Here is a 9414-nt window from a genome sequence, read left to right as displayed (position 1 = left end):
CAATTCTTGGACCGCTTAAGAAAGAAAAATGTCTATATTATGAAATGTCCTTCCAATACCCAATATTTTAGGTCATAATTACATATTAAACTATTTAATGTGTACATACATCACAAATGTTCTGCAGCCTCATCTTAGAGTAATCTTGACCAAACCACTAAATACTAATAATTTTTCCATCATCATTCATCAAAGTCTCATCCATATCTCCCATAATCTCATTAAGATTATATTGGAATCTATTCAAGATTGATTAGTCTCTCATGATCCAATAGAGCTCATCTGCACCCTCTACAATCAAACACAGAATATTTTTCTAGAGTTGTCGAGATCTACAATATTGCAGAATATTGTTTACAAACATTATAAATAATGCACTACATCATGATGCCCAACTATGCAGCCAATTTCCAAAGTAATGCTATATTTCATATGGTCCAGCATCAACATGTTTTATAAAATCTAGGTTACAAAATCTAGGTTATAGGACTCTCATAAGGTTTAGAAAATTAGGGCCACTGGGAAAAATGGTCTTCATAAGGACTCATAAGCCTAACTGGCTCCAATAAAATTTCAAGTCTAGCATATGGTTGGAGTCCTAAAACGTAGAACTATATCTGTAGTTTTATGTCTTCATCTTTTACAACTACAAAATCCTAAATTACTCCCCCATCAAGTTATGGATAGAGAAAAGGATCTGGCCATTGTTTGCAGAAGGATTCGGCTTCATTACATTTTGTTGTCCATGCATTACCATCATTGATCTGCCAATATAGTTACACCAATATGTGATACACAAATATAAAAAAGCATTCTATATTCGTTCAATTAACAGAGGAAAAAGCACATCGAACCTACATGCATTCGTAATTTCTTCTGTAAGAAATGGATATATAAAGATTTTTATTTCCCATGCAACCAAGTCCTAGTGTTATTTTTCCTTCTCTCCACAAGTGCTCATCTCTAGAAATATTTCTGGTCTTAGATTGCTTTTTTTTTCATCATCAATTTTTCTTTTTGCTCATCTTCGACATAGATCTAATGCGTCTTCTAAATTTACAGTTTTTTTGAATGGTTTTGGGAGACACCTTACTTGAGCCCTCCACTGCAGTCCACATGAGGGAGATTGAAGCCAAACCATAATAAGATTGTATTAGTTTTTCACTATCTCAATCATTCTTTAAACTCTTCTAGAGAGAGAGAAAGAGAGAATCCCAGCTAAGTGTTTGACAACAGCAGAAGCATATACTGTTCATGGAGTCAGTCCATTTGGTGCCTTCACAAACAATCCTCAAAGCCATGGCTGTATTGTGCTGGTCCAACTCATTTGCCAATCCAACATGCAGAGCTCACCTCCCAAGAAATTATTAGAACACAGATGTGTGATCCAAAGAAGTAGCCATTGTTGTCCCAAAAAAAAAAGGGTCAACGCTCGAAACAACACTTGTTGGAGAGATGGCAGAATGCCGGCCAACCATTATTAGTCTTTCCACGCTCGAAATGTAGCCTGGTCAAACGACATGATTGGCCAGTCTCTGCCTCTCTTTCTTACAAAGTTAAGTCTTCAATATGGAACCTAAAAAACACTGTTGAAACAGAGCCAAATGTTGAAGGCATCATTGCAGGGGAAATTGTCTTGCAGGAAAAACGTTCACATCCACATCGGCATCATTTGATGGCATCATTCTTTCTTGGGTACTGTTGATAGGACAATGTGACACAAGCGGCCCTCAGGAGAGGATAAGTCAACGACCATTGAATAGTACATGGGAAAAGAATGGATATCTTTAATTTCTCCCCAATCAACGTTATCCACATTTCTGACTTGTAACCACTCACCATGCATTTAATAATTGTTCCGTATGCTGAAAAAAATATAATAATTCAAAAGTTTCACCTAAAATACAAATATAGCTAAAAATATTATATACATATATCTTCATATGCACATGTTTTCTCCGTTTAAATTCTAGCATCTTCACCTCAATTCAAATCTAATCTTATATATCATAAATCTGATCACAAATATTCATGGCCCAGCCAATATGGATCTGTACTGCTATATCCCTAAGTCTGCATGGATTATAGGTTAGATTCATTTTGATGCCACTTGCAACAGCTCAGGACCTTCCAAAAAAGCTATTTAGAATATAGTACTTGAATTCTTTACTTCTGTATAGATATCTAAGATGTATCTAGCGCATAGCTAATATGAGACTAAATATACATCCGCACAAATTTTCTTATAAAATTATCTTATCAAATATGGATGAGTATGATCAGCCAACAACCAAACCCACCCAAGCATAAATCGAAGAGGATCCAAATCCTTCATTGGAAATAGGTTTTGAAAAAAATAATTTTCAAAAATCATTCTCGCTGCTCATTCATTTGTGCCTATTGTCTCGCCAAATCGACCGTTATTTATTGTTCAAGAAAAATTTGAGCAAACTCAAGTTTGACCAGTTCTTCACCTGCACTCCACTAATGTCTGAAGTTTGCACTCTTTGGTTATGTTTATGCCTCAAGCTGATGTTTGAGCTCAATCTACTTACACATGACCCTACAGTATAAGAACCAGCCTAGTCAGACTAACCTAATAAGCATGATAACTTCATCGAGGTTAGTTCAAAATCTTGGTGCAGTCTACTACACACAAGCCTGGCTTTTATCTAACTCATTCTAAACCATTAAATGAATGGATCAGATCAGAATCTAAATCTTTGATTCCGGCCGATAAAAAAAGAAGAAGAAAAGTTTAGTCGAAGCCAAAGCTAGATCAATGCACCTCTTTTGATTAATTTTTCCTAGTCTGCTAACCTAGCTTTGAACCATGTATGTTCCTTCTTGTAAACCATTTAGATGGATTAAAGAGAAAAAAGGGATGGTTATCTAGTACATGCAGTCAAGTATAAAAAATATGACCAAATTTAATAGTGGTACATGTTGCATGTGATGCACACCATACTCATGTGAACATTGAAGGGCTACCAATAAACCATCAATAAGAGTTTCCTTAAATTTAGTTTGGGCGCCGCTCATGGCACCTTCCTTAAATTTAAAAGCATAATAGAGAAGACTGGAGTTCAAAGATTCTTTTATTTTTATGTTTTTTTTGTTTTTTTTGCTAAAGCAGATGTATCATACATGGCGGATACGAATACACCCAAAAAAGTCAAAGGATAACAAGTTTCGGAGCGCTCCGGATTAGTCTTCCTCCCTTAGCCAGAGAGTCTCTTCAGAATGGTTAGCCACATAAGAGGCTACCAAGTCTGCTACCTCCTTGGCCTTTCGGTATACATGCTTTGCCTGAATGGCCATCCCCCCACACACCATAGCCCGAATGTCCATGAGCAGTGGGTGGCTGTCGTCCACACCACCCACGTTCTTTTGGATCCAACTGATAACTGTTGGCTCGAAGAAGTGAAGAAGTTTGATTTTAGAGAGAGAGAGAGATCCTCGTGAAGTTTCTCATAGTAGCGAAGAAGTGGATACAACTGGCTGGCTCGAAGAGGCTTTTGATAGTAGAGAAAAACTATGGCTCCTACTCTTAGATTTCGTATTCTCTTGGATGATGTATTTTTTATGGAAGCCACCATCTTCTGTTTTCTCAAGATCAATTCTTTGATGTCAATGTTGAAAATAGAGATAAATTTGATTAGTTAATCTTATTATTAAAAATGATAGTAGTGCACTGGTGGCAGCAGACGGTATTACATTATTTGATACTACAGTTTTGGTGGCAGAGTTCCGAGGCATATGAGAAGGTCTTACACATTCTACAAAACAGCTAAAGGCTTCAATGGTCATGTGGCTATCAAAGTTCATTAACTACATACACCAATTCTCAATCCATGACACATGATTGCTGGAGAATGGGAGTTTCTCTATCTTTATATGAGATGATACATGCCTATAGAGAAGTTAATAGTGTTATAACTGATGATATATATGGCCAATCATGCATAAACTGCATTATGGACTTTTGCGATAGATTTTTTATTTTTTACATATTTTTTTTTCTAAGGTGGAGTGTGTTCAAGAGTCCAAGACTATGGCTCAATTAAAATGATTGAATTAATTGATGTGTATTTCCCACTACATCAGAAATATAGAATGAAGCCACTGAAAGAATAGATGCCCTACAAGCCAATCGCAATATGTATTGCGAAGGGATTTTTTTCTTTTGATTTGTCCAAATCTTGTACGGACATTTAATTATGAATAAAGGCATTGTGTTTCATCATACGTTGTTTATTATATTTGTGATGAACCTCTTAGATTAGGGCAATGGTTTTAGGGCTGTGATGAGATCATACTAGTGAGATCTAAAATTCTAAAATCCTAATCTTAAATATTTCCAGTCGTTGGTACATTGAGTCGGGGATCAATATTTACCGGAAAGACTGGCACGTCTTATGTATGCTCGATGCAGAGGGTGATTGATCTTATAGTTACTTGTGTGGAGACACTAATACAAATATGTGGGTGCTCATTAGAGGAATGAGTTCACTGAATTGACCCTGCCAAGAGAATATCTTATGAAGTCTTACTTAATGTCAAAAGATGATTCTCTTAGTGGGAAGTTGTGCAACTGATTCTTTGACATGAGATCACCATGGTATCTTGTGCACATAAATCCATATTTTGGTTTACACTCATTCATGACAATAAGTTGTGTACGAGGTCTTCTGGATATGCTTGGATTGTGTATGAAGATTATGAGTAGGTCAACAAGGAATCAATCACTTCTAGTAAGAGAAGATCGCATCCCATTTATTCTAATCATATGATAATTCAGGGAGCCTTTGATCAAAGCAAAATGAAAATTAGAAAAGAGTTTCTAATGTTTCATGATTCGAATTATCATTAGAATATTAAGAGAAATATGAATATAAAATTGAGTTTGACATACATTCATACTGATATATATATTCAGGATGCAGTTTGATTGAAGGATTGAATTGCACGGTAACTTGCCACTGAAGGGTATTTTTGATATTTCTACCAAATTTCATATTTTTCGGATAGACATGACACGTTGCTAGACGTCAATCTTGTCTTATAGGTTTGATCGAATTAAAGAGTTTAATTCGATCACCAATTAGAAAGGATTCTAATTGTTAAGTTCGGGTTCGCGTAGTTTGGACCTAAATCGATTAGAAGAGTTTCAATCAAGTTAGGTCAACTCGCACTCACACCTATTGCTGGCTAAGTATGGAACCCAATGGATCACACACAAGAAAACTGATCAAGGGTCTAATTAGATTGGATCATGTTTGCAAGATGAACATGCTAGCACGTGTTGCAAACCTTAGCTTCTGATTCGAATTGGATTCGAATCTGATTCTTAATTAATCTAATTTGATTAGATCATATCCTAATATGGGTTAGCCAAGAGTTGGCACCTAATTGGCTTGGTTTGAGTCTGATTGGATTAGATTTGATAAATCATTCATTTTAGGTCGTTGGATCATTATCTACCGTTGGATGAAGACATAATGGTGAAGTGGTTTGAACCCAATTGGATTGGGTTAGGTAGGGCCTTTAATCATGATCATTTGATCTTCATTAGTCATTGGATGAAGACATAATGAGATCATGATGAGGCACTTTGGATTGGAGCCCTTGGATCATCATCAAACCATTGGATGATGTCATAACTCTCTCTCCTTGATGATGATGGCATGAAGAGGTGCTTCCTTGGTTAGTTACGGATAAGGCATCCTTATCTCTTTATCAGATAAGGATTACATCTTATCTCTCCATAACTTTCCTATTATGATATGCCCTCTCATCAAGAGGCACATCCTTTGGATCCCACGCCTCCCTTCATGGATGAAAGGATGGGATGCATGCATCCCTATGCCATCTATAAAAGGGGAGCCATTCCACCATATTTCATCATTCCAACTCCACCGCACTCCTCTTTTTTTTCTTTCTTACATTAGTTCCTTCTTTCTAGTATTGCTTCTAGTGTGTCCTAAGCCAAAACAAGGTGATCTTCTTTAGGACAAAAGATTAGAAGTGATTTTAGAAGGTGAAAGAAAAATAGAGGAAAATGAAAACAAGCCAAATTAAATCCTTTGGAAGGATTTATCATTAAGGATCAAAGTTATTGGAGCCAAAGTCTTGAATCAAGTTTTGTGTGGATCACCATTGGAGGGCGGATACTTGAACGCCTCGTGGAGATCATTCATGTTGGATTAGCGTTAGAGGTATTCTTCTATTCCTACATTTATATTTATATATTATTTGATTGTTACCATTAAGATGATCTAGGCTTATAAGGATTTTATGTTAAGGGACTTTATTAAAAAAAATTTAAAATCCCTAGCTTCCGCTGCCCATTATGACATGTTAGAACCCTACAACCACCACATGCATCATGAACAATATTTTGTAATATATTTCACAGTATGGACAAAGTGGTTTCCTGTTTAGAAATGAGATGGATAAAATGAGAATAAGCTGCAATTATCCTTCATGAATACATTTAATTCTAGAATATGGGATTAGTGTTTTTTTTTTTCCTGTTGGATAAATAAATTTTGTCCGGCCCATATCATGATTAAGATGTACCATAGTACAACTAACAGCAAAATAAATATCTTCCTTTGAGAAGACAAAATTGCTGACAGTTTAATATTTTTTCGTTCATTAAAATATTCCTGATGATTTCATAAATAACTTTATGATATAATCTCAAATAAAAATAACTTTAGAGGAGTCATATTTTAATTTTGATTCTAAAAAAAATGTGAATGCCTTAATTTTGCAAAATTCAATCTCGACTCTTCCGTAGCATTCAAATTCTAAACACATTGGAAAATAAGACCAATCCAATTTTTATTCCAATTTCGATTTCGATTCGGATTTCAATTACGAACCAAATGCAACCCTAATTCTGAAAACCCAAAGGACACCAATTCTTGTTCATCGCCAACTTGAATAAATCATCAAGGATCACAGTTTCATGAATCAAAGTATCTTATTTATCACTTGTCATGGGACAAATGTGAGATGACTCAATTACCTGACCTCTTATCTTCTTTTCAAATTAGGCCTTAGAGCATTCTAGATTATTATAAAAGGATAGAAGTATGGAGACCCAATAGTTTTAGCTATAGAGAAAATTATCTATAAAGAGTGTCATTTTGATGATACAGTGGTTTATGGTTGCACTAGAATTATGGTTCAAATTTTATGTTGAAAGATGCTAGAGATGGCTCATTTTTAAAATTCCTCAAGGTTATTAATTTCACATAAAATTCCAAAACTGGCTGAATGATACGTGGCCCCGGCTGAACTTTTATGATACTTATGCTCACTCTTTCATGCATCGTACCAATTCTTGGTTGCCTTGCAGGGTGGATGAATCGAGTCATGATAGAAACATAACTCCATAGCATGAAACTTTTGTGTTTAGAAGAAATTCATATAGTAGATAGCATCCTGGGGAGGGCCACCTGCAACTCTGTATGTCCTCAAGAAAATAGGAATATTGATGCCATTGTGTACATCATGCATCTATTATTCACGTACTTGCTAGTTACCACTCCACCAACAAAAAAAATATCTATAATAAGTAGGTATTAAGGTAATAAAATAGCCGTAGACAAAAGAAATAGCTTTAAACCAGAAACTAGACTTGATCCTAACACAGAAATACCTCAAGATAGATTGTTGAATGAGACTTTGCATCCCACAATTTCGTTTGGTATTTGTAGACTAGTACCTCAGAAAATCTTAGATCAATTTTCAAGTTGTTTTGTCATCACTATCTACCGAGCAGCTGAAAATTCAATTATTCAGTGCCGGTGCAAGAGATTGTGATTTTCTCATGCTGGATATCTAGATATCCATCAATACGTATTGCGTCATATTTGTTGATATATTTTTCTCATAAAAATGTAAAAATTAATGTACCATAACATGATCCAGTGTAAAAATTTTGTATAGAGCAATGATAGCCTGAACTTGCAAGTATATTCTCAATCTTAGTACGAATACATTCAAAAAAAATTAGAAAATAAAATATCACGAAGCGCAGTTGGGACAACTGGCATATTGGTCCACAAAAACTCTCAAGAATACTCTGCTACATAGGAGACGAGTCAATTGGCCGCTCCATTTGTCTCACAATATATGTATCTGATTATGAAGGATATGCACTCATTCGAGATCCTCCGAATATCATGCAACAGGGGGTTAGGGACAACCACCTTTGCATGGCCTTAGATCCAACTGACTATGTAGCTGAGTTGTGAGGACCCGTGCGGGTGTGTGTTTAGTCCCACATCGGTTATTCGCTGGGTAGATCTTGGGTATTTATAAAGGATCAAGGAATCCAAATAGTAACTTACGGCTAGCCATTTTGGGTGAGGTCCTGGGTTGTTATAAATGGTATCAGAACGGATCCGGTCGATAATCTATGTGGACTAGGGGACACTGCAGCACGAATTCATTGGGACTAACCATGAGCCGATCGTTGTGTTTGTGATTAGATTTGAATAGATTTAAAATCTTAGCCTGACCAGGACGTCAGGACTTAAACAGGGGGAGTATGTGAGGACCCGTGCGGACGTATGTTTAGTCCCACATCGGTTATTCGCTGGGTAGATCTTGAATATTTATACAGAATCAAGGAACCCAAATAATAACTTCCGGCTAGCCATTTTGGATGAGGTCCTGGGTTATTACAGAGTCATTCTCAACTACAATGTCACCGGTCCTTAGAATCTGTTTAGGTTGCCTAGACCGCTCTCAATTCTGTTTCGGAGACTGAGATACTGCCAAAAGTCTCGGATCCAAGCTTTAGATCATAAAACTAGCTCATCCTCTACTGCTGTATTAGACACACTAGCATCAAAGTTAATATTGATAAAATTTGAAAATAAAAATTTTTAGATAAAGGTGGGTTTGGAATATCTCAGCAAAGCCGAAGACTCGGCACATTAACATTCCTCCAAATGGTCCCACCTTCTTGCGCGAATGGTCGTAGTTGGGTCAATTAACACGACACGTGTGTACGAGAGCACCACCGCACTAACCATATCTCTTGCGTCATCTCTACGTCACACTAATGTGCATCCACACTCCGACATCTTCCCGCACCCGACACCATTCCGCATCAAACCATGCCTTCCGTCATGCCCAGCTCAATTATTTTGGAGGATGATTCAACTATGATGATCAAGTAGATGCAGAAGGATCTAAGAGGTGTTGGTTTGGATCATCCCTTGCTTTGAAATATCTAAGTGATGGTGAGAGATGAAGAGGCCTTTTAGACCAAGCATGTATTTAAAAAAACTAACAGAATTACGGATTGGATGACTGCTTATATGGCCAGCCATGCTAGAAGTACCATATAAGCAGAGGAGGGGAGCTGCTTTAAGCACTTCATAATTTATT

The sequence above is a fragment of the Phoenix dactylifera genome, unplaced genomic scaffold, assembly GCF_009389715.1.
Source record: "Phoenix dactylifera cultivar Barhee BC4 unplaced genomic scaffold, palm_55x_up_171113_PBpolish2nd_filt_p 002480F, whole genome shotgun sequence".
NCBI lineage: Eukaryota > Viridiplantae > Streptophyta > Magnoliopsida > Arecales > Arecaceae > Phoenix > Phoenix dactylifera.
The sequence above is the reverse complement of the archived record's forward strand: the minus strand, read 5'-3'. Positions refer to the sequence as shown.